The sequence below is a fragment of the Pseudochaenichthys georgianus genome, chromosome 23 (genome assembly GCF_902827115.2).
Source record: "Pseudochaenichthys georgianus chromosome 23, fPseGeo1.2, whole genome shotgun sequence".
NCBI lineage: Eukaryota > Metazoa > Chordata > Actinopteri > Perciformes > Channichthyidae > Pseudochaenichthys > Pseudochaenichthys georgianus.
Genome location: NC_047525.1, coordinates 5,827,051 through 5,847,250, shown reverse-complemented (window position 1 = coordinate 5,847,250; position 20,200 = coordinate 5,827,051). Strand labels below are relative to the sequence as shown.

The following is a 20,200-nucleotide window of genomic DNA, read 5'->3' as shown; positions in this document are numbered from 1 at the left end:
TTTCTTGCCTTGCTTGATTTGTCTGTCAAAAGTGCAATCGTTGAGCGCATTGCCGTGGTCATTGATTGTAGTTCTCCTTCAATGATTTGAAGCATGCACCTGGTAGCTTTGTCATGATTGTTATAATGATGACCGTAAAAAAGTTCAGTTGCCATGGTTCAGGTAATCATAATGACCAAATCTGAACTCTGAAGGCTGAAATTATATTGTATGTAATGGAATCAGATACAAATATATGCAACAAATTGTGAGCATTTGAGAAACAATATTTCTGTTGAATTCCTCAAGACAACCCAAAAGAGAAGCACTTATGAAGAAACAAAAACATTAGTGATTTGCTTTAGTCTAATCTGAATTTGATTTCAATGACATGTTTAGTTATAGTCTGTAGCATTTGTCCCCTTCAACCGCCCCAACGAGAAGACAATGGAAGTCCATACTCAAAGACATAGACTACAGTTGAAATGTGCATATCTTACTAAAGTTGACTACTAACGTACAACTAACACACTGGGAGAAATAAAGGTCAACAAAACTACCCCAACAAGTAGCACTTACTGCATTACACTCAAGTCAGTGCCTGTGTTTGGGTAATTTTGGTGACAAATACATGCAATAAATGGTGAGCATTTGAGAAACAATATTTCTGTTGTATTCCTCACAACCAAGACAACCCCAAAGAGAAGCACTTATGAAGACCAAAATCATTAGTGTCTTGCTTTAGGGTAATCTGAATGAGATTTCAATGACATATAATTTTTCCTTTACAGTCTGTAGCATTTGTCATGTTCAACCGCCCCAACGAGAAGCACTTATTGAATTCAGACTCAGACCAATGCTCAAGTTGGTTCAATATCAAAGACTTGCACCTCTTCATGGCTTATGAGTTTCCACGTGGGGTTTTCCACCATCTTCTCTGACTTTTCTTTTTGTCTTTAAAGAAAACGTCAAATGTAACATTGTATATGAACATATAGATAACACGCTGGATGATGCTGGGTCAGCAAAACTACCCCAACAAAAGCACTTACTACAATTGGAACAAAGTTAGTGATTTTGTAAAGGTTATCATAATGACCAAATCTGAACTCTGAAGACTGAAATGATATTGTATGTGATGGAATCAGATACAAATAGATGCAACACATTGTGAGCATTTGAGAAACAATATTTCTGTTGAATTCCTCAAGACAACCCCAAAGAGAAGCACTTATGAAGACGACAAAACATTAGTGTCTTGCTTTAGGCTAATCTGAATGTGATTTCAATGACATGTTTAGTTATAGTCTGTAGCATTTGTCCCCTTCAACCGCCCCAACAGGAAGACAATATAAGTCCATACTCAAAGACATAGACTACAGTTGAAATGTGCATATCTTACTAAAGTTGACTACTAACGTACAACTAACACACTGGGAGAAATAAAGGTCAACAAAACTACCCCAACAAGTAGCACTTACTGCATTACACTCAAGTCAGTGCCTGTGTTTGGGTAATTTTGGTGACAAATACATGCAATAAATGGTGAGCATTTGAGAAACAATATTTCTGTCGAATTCCTCACAACCAAGACAACCCCAAAGAGAAGCACTTATGAAGACCAAAATCATTAGTGTCTTGCTTTAGGGTAATCTGAATGAGATTTCAATGACATATAGTTCTTCCTTTACAGTCTGTAGCATTTGTCATGTTCAACCGCCCCAACGAGAAGCACTTATTGAATTCAGACTCAGACCAATGCTCAAGTTGGTTCAATATCAAAGACTTGTACCTCTTCATGGCTTATGAGTTTCCACGTGGGGTTTTCCACCATCTTCTCTGACTTTTCTTTTTGTCTTCTAATATATTACGTAAAAATAAAGTGTGCATATGAACATATAGATAACACGCTGGATGATGCAGGGTCAGCAAAACTACCCCAACAAAAGCACTTACTACAATTGGAACAAAGTTAGTGTTTTTGTAAAGGTTATCATAATGACCAAATCTGAACTCTGAAGACTGAAATGATATTGTATGTGATGGAATCAGATACAAATAGATGCAATAAATTGTGAGCATTTGAGAAACAATATGTCTGTTGAATTCCTCACAACCAAGACAACCCCAAAGAGAAGCACTTATGAAGAAACAAAAATCATTAGTGTTTTGCTTTAGGGTAATCTGAATGTGATTTCAATGACATGTTTAGTTATAGTCTGTAGCATTTGTCCCCTTCAACCGCCCCAACGAGAAGACAATAGAAGTCCATACTCAAAGACATAGACTACAGTTGAAATGTGCATATCTTACTAAAGTTGACTACTAACGTACAACTAACACACTGGGAGAAATAAAGGTCAACAAAACTACCCCAACAGGTAGCACTTACTGCATTACACTCAAGTCAGTGCCTGTGTTTGGGTAATTTTGGTGACAAATACATGCAATAAATGGTGAGCATTTGAGAAACAATATTTCTGTCGAATTCCTCACAACCAAGACAACCCCAAAGAGAAGCACTTATGAAGACAAAAATCATTGGTGTTTTGCTTTAGGGTAATCTGAATGAGATTTCAATGACAGATAGTTCTTCCTTTACAGTCTGTAGCATTTGTCATGTTCAACCGCCCCAACGAGAAGCACTTATTGAATTCAGACTCAGACCAATGCTCAAGTTGGTTCAATATCAAAGACTTGTACCTCTTCATGGCTTATGAGTTTCCACGTGGGGTTTTCCACCATCTTCTCTGACTTTTCTTTTTGTCTTTAAAGAAAACGTCAAATGTAACATTGCATATGAACATATAGATAACACGCTGGATGATGCTGGGTCAGCAAAACTACCCCAACAAAAGCACTTACTACCATTGGAACAAAGTTAGTGTTTTTGTAAAGGTTATCATAATCAATCAATCAATCAATCAATCAATCAATCAATCAATCAATCAATCAATTAATCAATCAATCAATCAATCAATGTTTATTTATATAGCCCAATATCACAAATGTTACATTTGTCTCAGTGGTCTTCACAGTGTGTACAGAATATCAGTATGACAATACGACACCCTCTGTCCTTAGACCCTCACATCGTACAAGGAAAAACTTCCAAAGAAAACCCAGTTTAAAGGGAAAAATGGGAGAAACCTCAGGGAGAGCAACAGAGGAGGGATCCCTCTCCCAGGACGGACAGACGTGCAATAGATGCCGTGTGTAAATTGAAAAGATAATACATTTGCAACATAGGTAGTCCAAATGTTGGGAAATGCATGTGTGTATAATAGGAAGATGAATCCACGAGGATATCCATCCAGGACCTATGATCCAGGACCACAGCCACGACTCAAGATCCAGCGCTCGCGATCCAGGACACAGGACCGCAGGATCATCCATGACTCCGGATCCCAGCGTATATAGACACCAAAAAGAAAGACATTTGGGGAAGCTGGGTTAATCGGAACATGAGTGTACACGGGTATAGACAGAGAGAAGGAAGAAGTAAGATGTCCCCTGACAAACTAAGCCTATATCAGCAAAACTAGGGGCTGAATCTAATCAGCCCTAACTATAAGCTTTATCAAAAAGGAAGGTCTTAAGCGCACTCTTAAAAACGGATAGGGTGTCTGCCGCCCGAACACAAACTGGAAGCTGATTCCACAAATGTGGAGCTTGATACGAAAAGGCTCTGGCTCCCATTGTACTTTTAAAGATTCTAGGAACAACCAACAACCCTGCATTCTTGGAACGCAATGCCCTAGTAGGACAGTAGGGTATAATGAGTTCTTTAAGGTAAGATGGCGCCTGCCCATTAAGGGCTTTGTAGGCGAGAAGAAGAATTTTAAATTCTATCCTGTGTTCTAAAGGGAGCCAGTGTAAGGCAGCCAGAACAGGAGTAATGTGGTCCCTTTTCCTAACTCTGGTTAGTATACGAGCCGCAGCATTTTGAATCAGCTGAAGCGACTTGATTGACTTCTTGGTACTCCCTGATAATAAAGAGTTACAATAATCCAGCCTAGAAGTAACAAATGCATGGACTAGTTTCTCTGCATCGTTTTGAGGCAAGATATGCCTGATTTTTGCAATGTTACGTAGATGGAAGTAGGCGGTCCTTGAAATTGAGTTTATGTGGGCGTTAAAGGATAAATCCTGATCAAATATAACACCAAGATTCTTTACAGTCTCACTGGAGGCCAAATTAATGCCATCCATAGTTAGTATGTCTTTAGATAATTTGTTTCGTAGATTCTTCGGGCCAAGTACAATAACTTCAGTTTTGGTCGTGTTTAACATCAAAAAGTTTAAGGTCATCCACGTTTTTAAGTCCTTAAGGCAGTCTTGAATTTTATTTAGATGATTAATTTCATCAGGCTTGATTGATAAATATAGTTGAGTATCATCCGCATAACAATGAAAGTTTACAGAATGATTCCTTATAATATTGCCTAACGGAAGCATATATAATGTGAACAAAATAGGTCCGAGCACTGAGCCCTGTGGCACTCCATGGCTAACTTTGGTTTGCGTGGAAGATTCATCGTTAACACGTACAAACTGAGAGCGTTCAGATAGATAGGACCTAAACCAGCCTAAAGCAGTTCCCTGTATGCCAACTAAGTGCTCTAGTCTTTGCAATAGGATATCATGGTCGATAGTATCAAATGCAGCACTAAGATCGAGCAAAACAAGAATAGAGACAAGTCCCTTGTCTGAGGCTATTAGAATATCATTTGTGACTTTAACCAGAGCTGTCTCTGTGCTATGATGTGTTCTAAAGCCAGACTGAAAATCTTCAAATAAATCATTGTTTTTTAAGTAATCACACAACTGTTTTGCGACCGCTTTCTCAAGAATTTTTGAGAGGAACGGAAGATTAGAAATAGGTCTATAGTTGGCTAAAACCTCTGGATCGAGGTTGTGCTTTTTAAGAAGCGGTTTTATCACTGCTACTTTGAATGATTGTGGAACATAGCCTGATAATAAAGACATATTCATAATATTTAATAAAGAAGTGCTAATTAATGGAAAAACTTCCTTCAACAGCTTAGTTGGAATTGGGTCTAACATGCACGTTGATGGTTTAGAAGAGAGAATCATTGAATGTAATTGTTCAAGGTTAATGGCTGAAAAGCATTCTAGTTTACTATCTAGTGTAATATTAGAACTTACGATTCCGGGAGCTGTTGATAACACTATACTGGTCGAAGGCAAGAGGTCATTAATTTTGTTTCTAAGAGTAACAATTTTATCGTTAAAAAAGCACATAAAATCATTACTACTGAGTGCTAAGGGAATAGAAGGCTCAATCGAGCTGTAGCTCTCTGTCAGCCTGGCTACAGTGCTGAAAAGAAATCTTGCATTATTCTTATTCTCATCTATTAATGAAGAGTAGTAGGCTGCTCTCGCTTTACGCAGTGCTTTCTTATATTCATTGAGAGTAATATGCCAAATTAAACGAGATTCTTCAAGTTTAGTGGAACGCCATATCCTTTCAAGTTGTCTAGACTTTTGCTTTATTTTGCGGGTTTCGGCATTATGCCATGGAGCTAATCTATGTTGTTTTATTTTCTTCTTTTTCAAAGGAGCAACAGAGTCTAATTTTATTCGCAGCGCATCTATAGCACTATCAACAACATGATCAATTTGGGGTGGTGTACATTTTGTATAAGTTTCCTCCCCTACATGCAGACATGCTATCGTAATGACCAAATCTGAACAGATAGTTCTTCCTTTACAGTCTGTAGCATTTGTCATGTTCAACCGCCCCAACGAGAAGCACTTATTGAATTCAGACTCAGACCAATGACTTTTCTTTTTGTCTTCTAATATATTACGTAAAAATAAAGTGTGCATATGAACATATAGATAACACGCTGGATGATGCAGGGTCAGCAAAACTACCCCAACAAAAGCACTTACTACAATTGGAACAAAGTTAGTGTTTTTGTAAAGGTTATCATAATGACCAAATCTGAACTCTGAAGACTGAAATGATATTGTATGTGATGGAATCAGATACAAATAGATGCAACACATTGTGAGCATTTGAGAAACAATATGTCTGTTGAATTCCTCAAGACAACCCCAAAGAGAAGCACTTATGAAGACGACAAAACATTAGTGTCTTGCTTTATGTTGTGTCTCGTCAGATCTGTTAGTATTATTTCTCTGTGAGTCTATATTGTCAAGTCCGTGTCTGCCATTTCCTGTTTTACTTTGTCATTTCTCATTTCAGGTAGTTCGATTCCTACCTTGCCTGTTTGTCCACGGACCTGATTACCTGCCCCGCCCTTATTGTTTGCACCTGTGGAGTCCCTTGCTTCTGTATATATTCTGTGTGTTCCCTGTGCCAAGTGCCAGATCGTTTTGAACCTTGTGAATGGATTACCTTGTTTTATCATCACAGTAAAACCTTTTTTTGAATCATCTTTTGTCTAGAGTTGTGCATTTGGGTCCTATCAGTTTTTGTGTGCTCCAGTCGTAACATTACGATCTGGCCAACAAATGGACTCAGCCGACTCTCAAACCCTGAGGGCAGCGCTCTGCTCTCAGGCTCAACGTCTGCGGCAGCAGGAGGAAGAAATGAAGGACATAAACCAGGGAGTAATGACCCTGACTAGCAGCCAGAGTGAGTTTCGTGGCGTAGTTGCAACACAAATTAATCACCTGGCTGAACAGCTCCATAATGTACTCACACGGTTGGATAGTGTGCCTGCCGCTCCTTCCAACGTGGCTGCCCCGGCCCCAGAGCCTACAGCTGTTTTTTCCATGCCAGCTTCCATGATTCGTCTTGCTCCTCCAGCGAAGTTTTCGGGCGAGTCCGGTAACTGCAGTCCATTCCTAACGCAGTGTGACCTACATTTTACCTGCCAGCCTGCTGCTTTCCCCAGTGATCTAGCCAAGGTGGCGTTTGTTGTGTCCCACCTCACGGGAAGAGCGGAAGCCTGGGCTACGGCGGAGTGGGCACGGGAGTCTCCGGTGTGTAAATCTCTCCAACTATTCACTGAGACTATAAAAAAGATCTTTGACCGAACCACACCGGGGAGAGAAGCTGCCAGAGCCCTGACACAGATCTCCCAGCAGAATCAGAGTGTGTCTGACTACGCCATTGATTTTCGTACTTTGGCCACGGACAGTGGTTGGAATGAAGATGCACTATACGATATGTTTTTGAGCGGACTCAGTGACTCTGTGCGGGATCTTCTTGTTCCTCTTGATCTTCCGCCGGATTTGGACAGTATGATCGCCTTGGCTATACGCACAGACACTCGGCTGCAAGAGCGACGGAGGGAGAAAGCCAGGAAAGCGCCACCTCCTGCACGATCTCCACTACGACCCGGATTTCGGACCCACAATTCCTCTACTACCGTGAAACCTGCTTCGGGGAACACAGAAGAGGAACCCATGCAGCTCGGAAGGGCCAGGCTGTCTCCAGAGGAAAAGCAGCGGCGCCTCCGGGAGCGTTTATGTTTCTACTGTGGGAAGCAGGGACATTTCCTGGGAGCCTGCCCGTTAAAAGACGGGGCTTACCAGTAAGACGGAGGGTGCTGGTGAGCCGATTGACAACCGCAGATTTCCCTTCACGATCCATGACCCAGGTTGAGGTTAGTAATAATGAGCACAGCATAGCTTTGAAAGTACTTGTAGATTCAGGGGCTGACGCTAATCTTATGGACTGGGGGTTAGCTAAACGTTTGAAAATTGCCTCCGTGCCATTGACTCAGACACTTGAAGCGAGCGCTCTGGACGGTACTCTCATGTGCAAAGTGACTCATAGAACCATGCCTCTTAAAATAACCATTGATCATGAACACTCAGAGTATATGACTTTTCATCTGTTTAATTCTGCACAGCATGCAGTAATTCTGGGCTATCCCTGGTTGTGCAAACATAACCCTCACATTGATTGGCGGACTGGTAAGGTTTTGGGGTGGGGAAGCGAATGCTCTCATTCGTGTTTCAGGGGCAAGACTGCTGAAATTGTCAGAGCCCATTATAGACAATGACAGGGAACATGAAGATAATCAAGACTCAGACTTCCCTGACCTTTCGAACGTACCCAGCTGCTACCGAGATCTCAAGGAGGTGTTCAATAAAACTAAAGCGACATCCCTTCCTCCTCATCGCACCTATGACTGCGCCATCGATCTCCTGCCTGGGTCCCCATTGCCCAAGGGAAGACTGTACTCTCTCTCAGCTCCAGAGAGAGAGTCTATGAGAGAGTACATAGACGGCTCTCTCAAAACGGGTCTTATCCGTCCCTCGTCATCTCCCGCCAGAGCTGGTTTTTTCTTCGTTGAGAAAAAAGATGGATCCCTAAGACCTTGCATCGACTACAGCCCCCTAAACGACATAACCATCAAGAACAGGTATCCCCTCCCGCTTATGACCTCAGCGTTTGAACTGTTGAAAGGAGCTAGAGTGTTTTCAAAACTTGACCTGCGTAACGCTTACCACTTGGTGAGGATACGGGAGGGGGACGAGTGGAAGACTGGTTTCAACACTCCAAGCGGACATTATGAGTATCTGGTAATGCCTTTTGGTCTAACAAATGCACCTGCCGTTTTTCAGGCTCTCATAAATGATGTGTTGAGGGAATTTTTGAATCATTTTGTTTTTGTCTATCTTGATGATATCCTGATTTTTTTTTTTTTTTTCCCGTGATGAAGGTTCACACGTTTCGCATGTTCGTCAGGTATTAAGAAAGTTGTTGGACAATCAACTTTATGTTAAGGCTGAAAAATGTGAGTTCCACGTCAGTTCCACTTCATTTCTGGGTTTCATCCTGGGTCCTGACCAGATAATGATGGATCCTGCTAAAGTGAGCGCTGTGGCTGAATGGCCCACACCCTCTTCCAGGAAAAAAGTCCAACAATTCCTTGGATTTGCTAACTTCTACAGGAAGTTTGTTAGGAATTTTAGTTCTATTGCCGCTCCTATGCATGTACTCACCTCTCCTTCTGTTCAGTTTGTGTGGACCCCACAGGCAGACCAGGCCTTCCAGAAGTTGAAAAAAGTTTTCACTACAGCTCCAATACTTACCATCCCGGATTCCCAGCGGCAGTTCACGGTGGAGGTGGATGCCTCCAACGAGGGCATCGGGGCGGTCCTCTCACAGAGGGCAGAGAAAGACAGTAAGCTCCATCCATGTGCCTACCTTTCCCGTAAGTTGACTGCGGCTGAACGGAACTATGATGTAGGCAATAGAGAGTTATTAGCCGTGAAGGTAGCACTGGATGAGTGGAGGCACTGGCTAGAAGGGGCAAAACAGCCATTTATTGTGTGGACAGACTACAAAAATTTGGAGTACATACGCAAGGCTAAGAGGTTAAACTCCAGACAGGCACGATGGACCTTATTTTTCAATAGGTTTAACTTCACTCTCTCCTACCGTCCTGGCTCACAGAACGCCAAACCAGACGCGTTATCCAGGCTTTTTGACCCAGAGGCTCTTTCCAAGGAGACAGAGTCCATTTTACTGCCCACTCAGGTGATGGGAGGGGTGACATGGCCAATTGAGGCTAAGGTAAATCAAGCTTTAGAGGGAAAAACCGTACCCAGTGGTGGCCCCCCTAACCGTCTCTTTGTTCCCCCATCTGTCCGCTCTGATGTGATTCACTGGGCTCACACATCTGTATTAACATGTCATCCAGGTATCAAACGAACTATGTACATGATAAAGCAAAGGTTTTGGTGGCCTAAAATGGAGAAGGAGGTTACTGAGTATGTGGCAGCCTGCACTACCTGTGCTCGGAATAAGACCTCTACCCAGTCTCCTATGGGTCTACTGCAACCTTTGTCCATTCCAAGCCGCCCAGTCTGACATCTCGCTGGATTTCGTCACTGGACTGCCGCCCTCTGCAGGTAACACCACCATTTGCACTGTTGTTGACAGATTCACCAAAATGACTCACTTTATCCCCATGCCCAAATCTCCCTCTGCTAAAGAGACAGCAGAAGCGCTCTTGTCTCATGTTTTCAGGCTGCATGGATTTCCTCGAGATGTGGTGTCAGACCGTGGGCCGCAGTTCGTTTCCCAGTTTTGGAAGGAATTCTGCAGCCTGATAGGAGCCACTCCCAGCCTCACATCTGGTTACCACCCACAGGCTAATGGTCAATCAGAGAGGATCAACCAGGAACTAGAGACGTGTTTACGGTGTCTGGTGTCCCAGAATCCCACAACTTGGAGCAAGCAGCTGATATGGGTGGAGTATGCCCACAACACCCAACCTACATCTGCCACGGGTCTCTCCCCTTTTCACTGCGCCTATGGTTACCAACCTCCTCTGTTTCCAGAAGTAGAGAAGGAAGTGACTGTACCGTCAGCACATGCCCTGGTGAGGCGGTGTCACAGAGTCTGGGCAGGAGCTCGCCAGGTTCTCCTGAAGAGTGCTGCTCGCATGAAAAAGACAGCAGATCGACATCGTCGTCCGGCACCTGCCTACAAACCCGGGCAGAAGGTTTGGCTATCTACAAGAGATCTGCCCCTGTGTGTGGCCTCCAGGAAGCTGGCTCCGAGGTTTGTGGGTCCGTTTCCCATAACGAAAGTTGTTAACCCGGTGGCTGTTCGCCTGCGCCTGCCCAGGTCCTTGAGAGTCCATCCGACCTTTCATGTTGCCAAAGTCAAACCGGTTCGGGAGAGTCGTTTGGTTCCTCCATCCAAGCCTCCTCCTCCCCCCCGGATGTTAGACGGCGGTCTGATATATGACGTCAAGAAACTGCTAGCAGTCAGGAAGAGAGGACGCGGCCGACAGTTCCTTGTAGACTGGAAAGGATACGGTCCAGAACATCGGTCGTGGGTACCAGCAAGTTTTGTTGTGGATCAGAAACTGATAAAGGACTTTTTCAGACTTAATCCACAGGACTCTGGGCCGTCCGGAGTCGGCCGTAGAGGAGGGGGTACTGTTGTGTCCCGTCAGATCTGTTAGTATTATTTCTCTGTGAGTCTATATTGTCAAGTCCGTGTCTGCCATTTCCTGTTTTACTTTGTCATTTCTCATTTCAGGTAGTTCGATTCCTACCTTGCCTGTTTGTCCACGGACCTGATTACCTGCCCCGCCCTTATTGTTTGCACCTGTGGAGTCCCTTGCTTCTGTATATATTCTGTGTGTTCCCTGTGCCAAGTGCCAGATCGTTTTGAACCTTGTGAATGGATTACCTTGTTTTATCATCACAGTAAAACCTTTTTTTGAATCATCTTTTGTCTAGAGTCGTGCATTTGGGTCCCATCAGTTTTTGTGTGCTCCAGTCGTAACACTTTAGGGTAATCTGAATGTGATTTCAATGACATGTTTAGTTATAGTCTGTAGCATTTGTCCCCTTCAACCGCCCCAACGAGAAGACAATAGAAGTCCATACTCAAAGACATAGACTACAGTTGAAATGTGCATATCTTACTAAAGTTGACTACTAACGTACAACTAACACACTGGGAGAAATAAAGGTCAACAAAACTACCCCAACAAGTAGCACTTACTGCATTACACTCAAGTCAGTGCCTGTGTTTGGGTAATTTTGGTGACAAATACATGCAATAAATGGTGAGCATTTGAGAAACAATATTTCTGTTGTATTCCTCACAACCAAGACAACCCCAAAGAGAAGCACTTATGGAGAAAACAATCATTAGTGTTTTGCTTTAGGGTAATCTGAATGAGATTTCAATGACATATACTTTTTCCTTTAAGGCCCTGTCACACTGTCCCGAAGTTGACACACGAATATGGAATTGTGAATTTCGCACGAAGATGGCCCCGAACCACACACGAAGGCAACATTTACATTACATTTAAGACATACAACTGCAATGAAAGTACCAAAAACAATTATGTTACAGTACTATGATACTGTACTGATATTTTCAGACTTTGTTCTTTACTTTCTCCGTCTTTATATGTAGAAAATATTACGTTTTCTCCGTAATGTTGTTTCCATAGCAACAACAACTTCCTGTCAACTCTCCTTCAAAATAATATATTATATCCTTTTTAGTTTCACAGTAACACAAATTGGGTTATTTACATAATATGTTTACATGATTTTGTTGTGCAATAAAACAACCCGATGGACACACGATAAAGGAAATGTTCAAATTCGGCTGTGATCGTAGCAACATCGGGCCATTCGTGAGGGCATCTTAAGCCATCGTATGACCGTCTGTGGAGTTTCTCAGGCTCCGGCAGCAACTTCGTGAGCGGTGGCAACATCTTTGGCATGCCAAAAAATTGCCGAAGGACCTTGCGAAGGTTCATTTTCGTGTTGAATTCGTGTGTCAATTTTGCCCTTCGTAAGGCCATCGTGAGGGCATCTTGTTATCATCGGTGCCATCGGGCATTCGCCCCGATCAGAGTGAGGGTGAATGCACCGATGATAACACGAAGATGACACGATTTGACAAGATGCCCTCACGAGTGCCTTACGAAGTTGCCGCTCATGAAGTTGCTGCCGGAGCCTGAGAAACTCCACCGGCGGTCATACGATGGCTTAAGATGCCCTCACGAATGGCCCGATGTTGCTACGATCAGAGCCGAATTTGAACATTTCCTTTATCGTGTGTCCATCGGGTGTCAATTTCGGGACAGTGTGACAGGGCCTTTACAGTCTGTAGCATTTGTCATGTTCAACCGCCCCAACGAGAAGCACTTATTGAATTCAGACTCAGACAAATGCTCAAGTTGGTTCAATATCAAAGACTTGCACCTCTCCATGGCTTATGAGTTTCCACGTGGGGATATCCACCATCTTCTCTGACTTGTCTTTTTGTCTTTAAAGAAAACGTCAAATGTAACATTGCATATGAACATATAGATAACACGCTGGATGATGCTGGGTCAGCAAAACTACCCCAACAAAAGCACTTACTACAATTGGAACAAAGTTAGTGTTTTTGTAAAGGTTATCATAATGACCAAATCTGAACTCTGAAGACTGAAATGATATTGTATGTGATGGAATCAGATACAAATAGATGCAACACATTGTGAGCATTTGAGAAACAATATTTCTGTTGAATTCCTCAAGACAACCCCAAAGAGAAGCACTTATGAAGACGACAAAACATTAGTGTTGCTTTACTTTACTCAATATGACTATTTTTCGACTGTTGCCGGGCAGTATAGAAGGGTTTGGGCTAAATACAGGTTTGGGCTAAATAAATAAAAAGTCTGCAGATGCTTGTTTTTCTCGGTCTATTTAGAGTCACCGTGTAGATCCTGGTAGGTTTTTCTGTGTCTTTTTTTTTTTGTGGTAACCAAGTCAGCAGCAGCAGCATTTAGCATTTAGCATTCAACCAATACAGCTCTTGCGACACTGGATTTGGTCATGGGCTGTCTTGTAACAATCTGCTTACATTTCTTTCCCAAGATCATGTCTCACTGAAGGTTACAGTGAAAAACACCATTTGTCAGAAGTGGGATTCGAACCCACGCCTCCAGAGGAGACTGCGACCTGAACGCAGCGCCTTGGACCGCTCGGCCATCCTGACTGAAAAAGACAATTCTACAGTACATTTTGTCTGAAAAATAAAACTCAGAAACGCTCATTAATGAACTGGCCCATTAATGAACAGCCCCTCCCACTTCCCGCGTTGTTTTACCTCCTTCCACGGGTAAAGCAAACTGGAATATCCCCTGCTTTGATTAAAAAAAAGGCATATTTAACAGGGTGCTGTGGCTTATTTGGTTAAAGTGCCTGTCTAGTAAACAGGAGATCCTGGGTTCAAATCCCAGCAGCGCCTTATTGTAGCACAGATATGCTCTCTCTTTGGCCTACTTGAATAAGTTATAAAGGTTACAGATACCCAAAGGGGTTCATTGAAAGCCAAAAAGTTGTCAAGCCTCGGTATTGCAACAATGTTTGCAAAGGCTTCTTGCGACACAATATGGTGTCCACTTTGGCACTAAAGAGTTGAGCAATTTAACATTTTCGATAATGGATGCTGAGTCTTGTGAACGTGGTTCCTTCGGAATAAGGATGGAAAGGACAAGGACTCTACTGACCCAAAGCTTTTGCAATTAGCAGAGGATGGTTTCGATCCATCGACCTCTGGGTTATGGGCCCAGCACGCTTCCGCTGCGCCACTCTGCTCATCTCTTTGAATCCAACGCTGTCAAAAATGTGGATGACGGATTGTTTGAATCTTTGGAACCTGGGAGAACCAACATTTCAGCAGCTGACATGTTGGATTTTGGAACCAGGATAGTTAACAGGTGTGTTTTAACCATGTGCTGTACGTGTCGTTTTAGTGTGTTAGCAACTGAAAGAAACAGTAATCATTGAAAAATATGACTTTTTTTCACAATATTAACAATATTATGTTAATGTTCCAAACCCAGGTTATTTGTGTCGTGTTGCTTTACTTTACTCAATATGACTATTTTTCGACTGTTGCCGGGCAGAATAGAAGTGAAAAAAAATGAACAGGATTGGGCTAAATAAATAAAAAGTCTGCAGATGCTTGTTTTTCTCGGTCTATTTAGAGTCACCGTGTAGATCCTGGTAGGTTTTTCTGTGTCTTTTTTTTTTGTAGTAACCAAGTCAGCAGCAGCAGCATTTAGCATTTAGCATTCAACCAATACAGCTCTTGCGACACTGGATTTGGTCATGGGCTGTCTTGTAACAATCTGCTTACATTTCTTTCCCAAGATCATGTCTCACTGAAGGTTACAGTGAAAAACACCATTTGTCAGAAGTGGGATTCGAACCCACGCCTCCAGAGGAGACTGCGACCTGAACGCAGCGCCTTGGACCGCTCGGCCATCCTGACTGAAAAAGACAATTCTACAGTACATTTTGTCTGAAAAATAAAACTCAGAAACGCTCATTAATGAACTGGCCCATTAATGAACAGCCCCTCCCACTTCCCGCGTTGTTTTACCTCCTTCCACGGGTAAAGCAAACTGGAATATCCCCTGCTTTGATTAAAAAAAAGGCATATTTAACAGGGTGCTGTGGCTTATTTGGTTAAAGTGCCTGTCTAGTAAACAGGAGATCCTGGGTTCAAATCCCAGCAGCGCCTTATTGTAGCACAGATATGCTCTCTCTTTGGCCTACTTGAATAAGTTATAAAGGTTACAGATACCCAAAGGGGTTCATTGAAAGCAAAAAGTTGTCAAGCCTCGGTATTGCAACAATGTTTGCAAAGGCTTCTTGCGACACAATATGGTGTCCACTTTGGCACTAAAGAGTTGAGCAATTTAACATTTTCGATAATGGATGCTGAGTCTTGTGAACGTGGTTCCTTCGGAATAAGGATGGAAAGGACAAGGACTCTAGCTGACCCAAAGCTTTTGCAATTAGCAGAGGATGGTTTCGATCCATCGACCTCTGGGTTATGGGCCCAGCACGCTTCCGCTGCGCCACTCTGCTCATCTCTTTGAATCCAACGCTGTCAAAAATGTGGATGACGGATTGTTTGAATCTTTGGAACCTGGGAGAACCAACATTTCAGCAGCTGACATGTTGGATTTTGGAACCAGGATAGTTAACAGGTGTGTTTTAACCATGTGCTGTACGTGTCGTTTTAGTGTGTTAGCAACTGAAAGAAACAGTAATCATTGAAAAATATGACTTCTTTTCACAATATTAACAATATTATGTTAATGTTCCAAACCCAGGTTATTTGTGTCGTGTTGCTTTACTTTACTCAATATGACTATTTTTCGACTGTTGCCGGGCAGAATAGAAGTGAAAAAAAATGAACAGGTTTGGGCTAAATAAATAAAAAGTCTGCAGATGCTTGTTTTTCTCGGTCTATTTAGAGTCACCGTGTAGATCCTGGTAGGTTTTTCTGTGTCTTTTTTTTTTGTGGTAACCAAGTCAGCAGCAGCAGCATTTAGCATTTAGCATTCAACCAATACAGCTCTTGCGACACTGGATTTGGTCATGGGCTGTCGTCTTGTAACAATCTGCTTACATTTCTTTCCCAAGATCATGTCTCACTGAAGGTTACAGTGAAAAACACCATTTGTCAGAAGTGGGATTCGAACCCACGCCTCCAGAGGAGACTGCGACCTGAACGCAGCGCCTTGGACCGCTCGGCCATCCTGACTGAAAAAGACAATTCTACAGTACATTTTGTCTGAAAAATAAAACTCAGAAACGCTCATTAATGAACTGGCCCATTAATGAACAGCCCCTCCCACTTCCCGCGTTGTTTTACCTCCTTCCACGGGTAAAGCAAACTGGAATATCCCCTGCTTTGATTAAAAAAAGGCATATTTAACAGGGTGCTGTGGCTTATTTGGTTAAAGTGCCTGTCTAGTAAACAGGAGATCCTGGGTTCAAATCCCAGCAGCGCCTTATTGTAGCACAGATATGCTCTCTCTTTGGCCTACTTGAATAAGTTATAAAGGTTACAGATACCCAAAGGGGTTCATTGAAAGCAAAAAGTTGTCAAGCCTCGGTATTGCAACAATGTTTGCAAAGGCTTCTTGCGACACAATATGGTGTCCACTTTGGCACTAAAGAGTTGAGCAATTTAACATTTTCGATAATGGATGCTGAGTCTTGTGAACGTGGTTCCTTCGGAATAAGGATGGAAAGGACAAGGACTCTAGTGACCCAAAGCTTTTGCAATTAGCAGAGGATGGTTTCGATCCATCGACCTCTGGGTTATGGGCCCAGCACGCTTCCGCTGCGCCACTCTGCTCATCTCTTTGAATCCAACGCTGTCAAAAATGTGGATGACGGATTGTTTGAATCTTTGGAACCTGGGAGAACCAACATTTCAGCAGCTGACATGTTGGATTTTGGAACCAGGATAGTTAACAGGTGTGTTTTAACCATGTGCTGTACGTGTCGTTGTAGTGTGTTAGCAACTGAAAGAAACAGTAATCATTGAAAAATATGACTTCTTTTCACAATATTAACAATATTATGTTAATGTTCCAAACCCAGGTTATTTGTGTCGTGTTGCTTTACTTTACTCAATATGACTATTTTTCGACTGTTGCCGGGCAGAATAGAAGTGAAAAAAAATGAACAGGTTTGGGCTAAATAAATAAAAAGTCTGCAGATGCTTGTTTTTCTCGGTCTATTTAGAGTGACCGTGTAGATCCTGGTAGGTTTTTCTGTGTCTTTTTTTTTTGTGGTAACCAAGTCAGCAGCAGCAGCATTTAGCATTTAGCATTTAGCATTTAGCATTCAACCAATACAGCTCTTGCGACACTGGATTTGGTCATGGGCTGTCGTCTTGTAACAATCTGCTTACATTTCTTTCCCAAGATCATGTCTCACTGAAGGTTACAGTGAAAAACACCATTTGTCAGAAGTGGGATTCGAACCCACGCCTCCAGAGGAGACTGCGACCTGAACGCAGCGCCTTGGACCGCTCGGCCATCCTGACTGAAAAAGACAATTCTACAGTACATTTTGTCTGAAAAATAAAACTCAGAAACGCTCATTAATGAACTGGCCCATTAATGAACAGCCCCTCCCACTTCCCGCGTTGTTTTACCTCCTTCCACGGGTAAAGCAAACTGGAATATCCCCTGCTTTGATTAAAAAAAAGGCATATTTAACAGGGTGCTGTGGCTTATTTGGTTAAAGTGCCTGTCTAGTAAACAGGAGATCCTGGGTTCAAATCCCAGCAGCGCCTTATTGTAGCACAGATATGCTCTCTCTTTGGCCTACTTGAATAAGTTATAAAGGTTACAGATACCCAAAGGGGTTCATTGAAAGCAAAAAGTTGTCAAGCCTCGGTATTGCAACAATGTTTGCAAAGGCTTCTTGCGACACAATATGGTGTCCACTTTGGCACTAAAGAGTTGAGCAATTTAACATTTTCGATAATGGATGCTGAGTCTTGTGAACGTGGTTCCTTCGGAATAAGGATGGAAAGGACAAGGACTCTAGTGACCCAAAGCTTTTGCAATTAGCAGAGGATGGTTTCGATCCATCGACCTCTGGGTTATGGGCCCAGCACGCTTCCGCTGCGCCACTCTGCTCATCTCTTTGAATCCAACGCTGTCAAAAATGTGGATGACGGATTGTTTGAATCTTTGGAACCTGGGAGAACCAACATTTCAGCAGCTGACATGTTGGATTTTGGAACCAGGATAGTTAACAGGTGTGTTTTAACCATGTGCTGTACGTGTCGTTTTAGTGTGTTAGCAACTGAAAGAAACAGTAATCATTGAAAAATATGACTTATTTTCACAATATTAACAATATTATGTTAATGTTCCAAACCCAGGTTATTTGTGTCGTGTTGCTTTACTTTACTCAATATGACTATTTTTCGACTGTTGCCGGGCAGAATAGAAGTGAAAAAAAATGAACAGGTTTGGGCTAAATAAATAAAAAGTCTGCAGATGCTTGTTTTTCTCGGTCTATTTAGAGTGACCGTGTAGATCCTGGTAGGTTTTTCTGTGTCTTTTTTTTTTGTGGTAACCAAGTCAGCAGCAGCAGCATTTAGCATTTAGCATTCAACCAATACAGCTCTTGCGACACTGGATTTGGTCATGGGCTGTCGTCTTGTAACAATCTGCTTACATTTCTTTCCCAAGATCATGTCTCACTGAAGGTTACAGTGAAAAACACCATTTGTCAGAAGTGGGATTCGAACCCACGCCTCCAGAGGAGACTGCGACCTGAACGCAGCGCCTTGGACCGCTCGGCCATCCTGACTGAAAAAGACAATTCTACAGTACATTTTGTCTGAAAAATAAAACTCAGAAACGCTCATTAATGAACTGGCCCATTAATGAACAGCCCCTCCCACTTCCCGCGTTGTTTTACCTCCTTCCACGGGTAAAGCAAACTGGAATATCCCCTGCTTTGATTAAAAAAAAGGCATATTTAACAGGGTGCTGTGGCTTATTTGGTTAAAGTGCCTGTCTAGTAAACAGGAGATCCTGGGTTCAAATCCCAGCAGCGCCTTATTGTAGCACAGATATGCTCTCTCTTTGGCCTACTTGAATAAGTTATAAAGGTTACAGATACCCAAAGGGGTTCATTGAAAGCAAAAAGTTGTCAAGCCTCGGTATTGCAACAATGTTTGCAAAGGCTTCTTGCGACACAATATGGTGTCCACTTTGGCACTAAAGAGTTGAGCAATTTAACATTTTCGATAATGGATGCTGAGTCTTGTGAACGTGGTTCCTTCGGAATAAGGATGGAAAGGACAAGGACTCTAGTGACCCAAAGCTTTTGCAATTAGCAGAGGATGGTTTCGATCCATCGACCTCTGGGTTATGGGCCCAGCACGCTTCCGCTGCGCCACTCTGCTCATCTCTTTGAATCCAACGCTGTCAAAAATGTGGATGACGGATTGTTTGAATCTTTGGAACCTGGGAGAACCAACATTTCAGCAGCTGACATGTTGGATTTTGGAACCAGGATAGTTAACAGGTGTGTTTTAACCATGTGCTGTACGTGTCGTTGTAGTGTGTTAGCAACTGAAAGAAACAGTAATCATTGAAAAATATGACTTCTTTTCACAATATTAACAATATTATGTTAATGTTCCAAACCCAGGTTATTTGTGTCGTGTTGCTTTACTTTACTCAATATGACTATTTTTCGACTGTTGCCGGGCAGAATAGAAGTGAAAAAAAATGAACAGGTTTGGGCTAAATAAATAAAAAGTCTGCAGATGCTTGTTTTTCTCGGTCTATTTAGAGTGACCGTGTAGATCCTGGTAGGTTTTTCTGTGTCTTTTTTTTTTGTGGTAACCAAGTCAGCAGCAGCAGCATTTAGCATTTAGCATTCAACCAATACAGCTCTTGCGACACTGGATTTGGTCATGGGCTGTCGTCTTGTAACAATCTGCTTACATTTCTTTCCCAAGATCATGTCTCACTGAAGGTTACAGTGAAAAACACCATTTGTCAGAAGTGGGATTCGAACCCACGCCTCCAGAGGAGACTGCGACCTGAACGCAGCGCCTTGGACCGCTCGGCCATCCTGACTGAAAAAGACAATTCTACAGTACATTTTGTCTGAAAAATAAAACTCAGAAACGCTCATTAATGAACTGGCCCATTAATGAACAGCCCCTCCCACTTCCCGCGTTGTTTTACCTCCTTCCACGGGTAAAGCAAACTGGAATATCCCCTGCTTTGATTAAAAAAAAGGCATATTTAACAGGGTGCTGTGGCTTATTTGGTTAAAGTGCCTGTCTAGTAAACAGGAGATCCTGGGTTCAAATCCCAGCAGCGCCTTATTGTAGCACAGATATGCTCTCTCTTTGGCCTACTTGAATAAGTTATAAAGGTTACAG

The 20,200-nt window shown here is 42.5% G+C and overlaps 17 non-coding genes across 17 annotated transcripts; 6 read left to right on the top strand and 11 right to left on the bottom strand.

Annotated features, from left to right (window-relative positions):
- Positions 1–13,379: 13,379 nt before the first annotated feature.
- trnal-cag (transfer RNA leucine (anticodon CAG)) lies at positions 13,380–13,462 on the bottom strand. The gene has a single exon. It is a non-coding gene; the product is annotated as a tRNA-Leu (tRNA).
- A 178-nt stretch (positions 13,463–13,640) lies between these two features.
- On the top strand, positions 13,641–13,714 carry trnat-agu (transfer RNA threonine (anticodon AGU)). Its single transcript has one exon. It is a non-coding gene; the product is annotated as a tRNA-Thr (tRNA).
- A 278-nt stretch (positions 13,715–13,992) lies between these two features.
- On the bottom strand, positions 13,993–14,064 carry trnam-cau (transfer RNA methionine (anticodon CAU)). Its single transcript has one exon. It is a non-coding gene; the product is annotated as a tRNA-Met (tRNA).
- A 596-nt stretch (positions 14,065–14,660) lies between these two features.
- Positions 14,661–14,743, bottom strand: trnal-cag (transfer RNA leucine (anticodon CAG)). The gene has a single exon. It is a non-coding gene; the product is annotated as a tRNA-Leu (tRNA).
- Positions 14,744–14,921: 178 nt separating this feature from the next.
- Positions 14,922–14,995, top strand: trnat-agu (transfer RNA threonine (anticodon AGU)). Its single transcript has one exon. It is a non-coding gene; the product is annotated as a tRNA-Thr (tRNA).
- A 278-nt stretch (positions 14,996–15,273) lies between these two features.
- trnam-cau (transfer RNA methionine (anticodon CAU)) lies at positions 15,274–15,345 on the bottom strand. Its single transcript has one exon. It is a non-coding gene; the product is annotated as a tRNA-Met (tRNA).
- Positions 15,346–15,944: 599 nt separating this feature from the next.
- Positions 15,945–16,027, bottom strand: trnal-cag (transfer RNA leucine (anticodon CAG)). Its single transcript has one exon. It is a non-coding gene; the product is annotated as a tRNA-Leu (tRNA).
- A 177-nt stretch (positions 16,028–16,204) lies between these two features.
- trnat-agu (transfer RNA threonine (anticodon AGU)) lies at positions 16,205–16,278 on the top strand. The gene has a single exon. It is a non-coding gene; the product is annotated as a tRNA-Thr (tRNA).
- Positions 16,279–16,555: 277 nt separating this feature from the next.
- On the bottom strand, positions 16,556–16,627 carry trnam-cau (transfer RNA methionine (anticodon CAU)). Its single transcript has one exon. It is a non-coding gene; the product is annotated as a tRNA-Met (tRNA).
- A 613-nt stretch (positions 16,628–17,240) lies between these two features.
- Positions 17,241–17,323, bottom strand: trnal-cag (transfer RNA leucine (anticodon CAG)). The gene has a single exon. It is a non-coding gene; the product is annotated as a tRNA-Leu (tRNA).
- A 178-nt stretch (positions 17,324–17,501) lies between these two features.
- trnat-agu (transfer RNA threonine (anticodon AGU)) lies at positions 17,502–17,575 on the top strand. Its single transcript has one exon. It is a non-coding gene; the product is annotated as a tRNA-Thr (tRNA).
- Positions 17,576–17,852: 277 nt separating this feature from the next.
- Positions 17,853–17,924, bottom strand: trnam-cau (transfer RNA methionine (anticodon CAU)). The gene has a single exon. It is a non-coding gene; the product is annotated as a tRNA-Met (tRNA).
- Positions 17,925–18,523: 599 nt separating this feature from the next.
- Positions 18,524–18,606, bottom strand: trnal-cag (transfer RNA leucine (anticodon CAG)). Its single transcript has one exon. It is a non-coding gene; the product is annotated as a tRNA-Leu (tRNA).
- Positions 18,607–18,784: 178 nt separating this feature from the next.
- On the top strand, positions 18,785–18,858 carry trnat-agu (transfer RNA threonine (anticodon AGU)). The gene has a single exon. It is a non-coding gene; the product is annotated as a tRNA-Thr (tRNA).
- Positions 18,859–19,135: 277 nt separating this feature from the next.
- Positions 19,136–19,207, bottom strand: trnam-cau (transfer RNA methionine (anticodon CAU)). The gene has a single exon. It is a non-coding gene; the product is annotated as a tRNA-Met (tRNA).
- A 599-nt stretch (positions 19,208–19,806) lies between these two features.
- Positions 19,807–19,889, bottom strand: trnal-cag (transfer RNA leucine (anticodon CAG)). The gene has a single exon. It is a non-coding gene; the product is annotated as a tRNA-Leu (tRNA).
- A 178-nt stretch (positions 19,890–20,067) lies between these two features.
- trnat-agu (transfer RNA threonine (anticodon AGU)) lies at positions 20,068–20,141 on the top strand. The gene has a single exon. It is a non-coding gene; the product is annotated as a tRNA-Thr (tRNA).
- Positions 20,142–20,200: the final 59 nt, after the last annotated feature.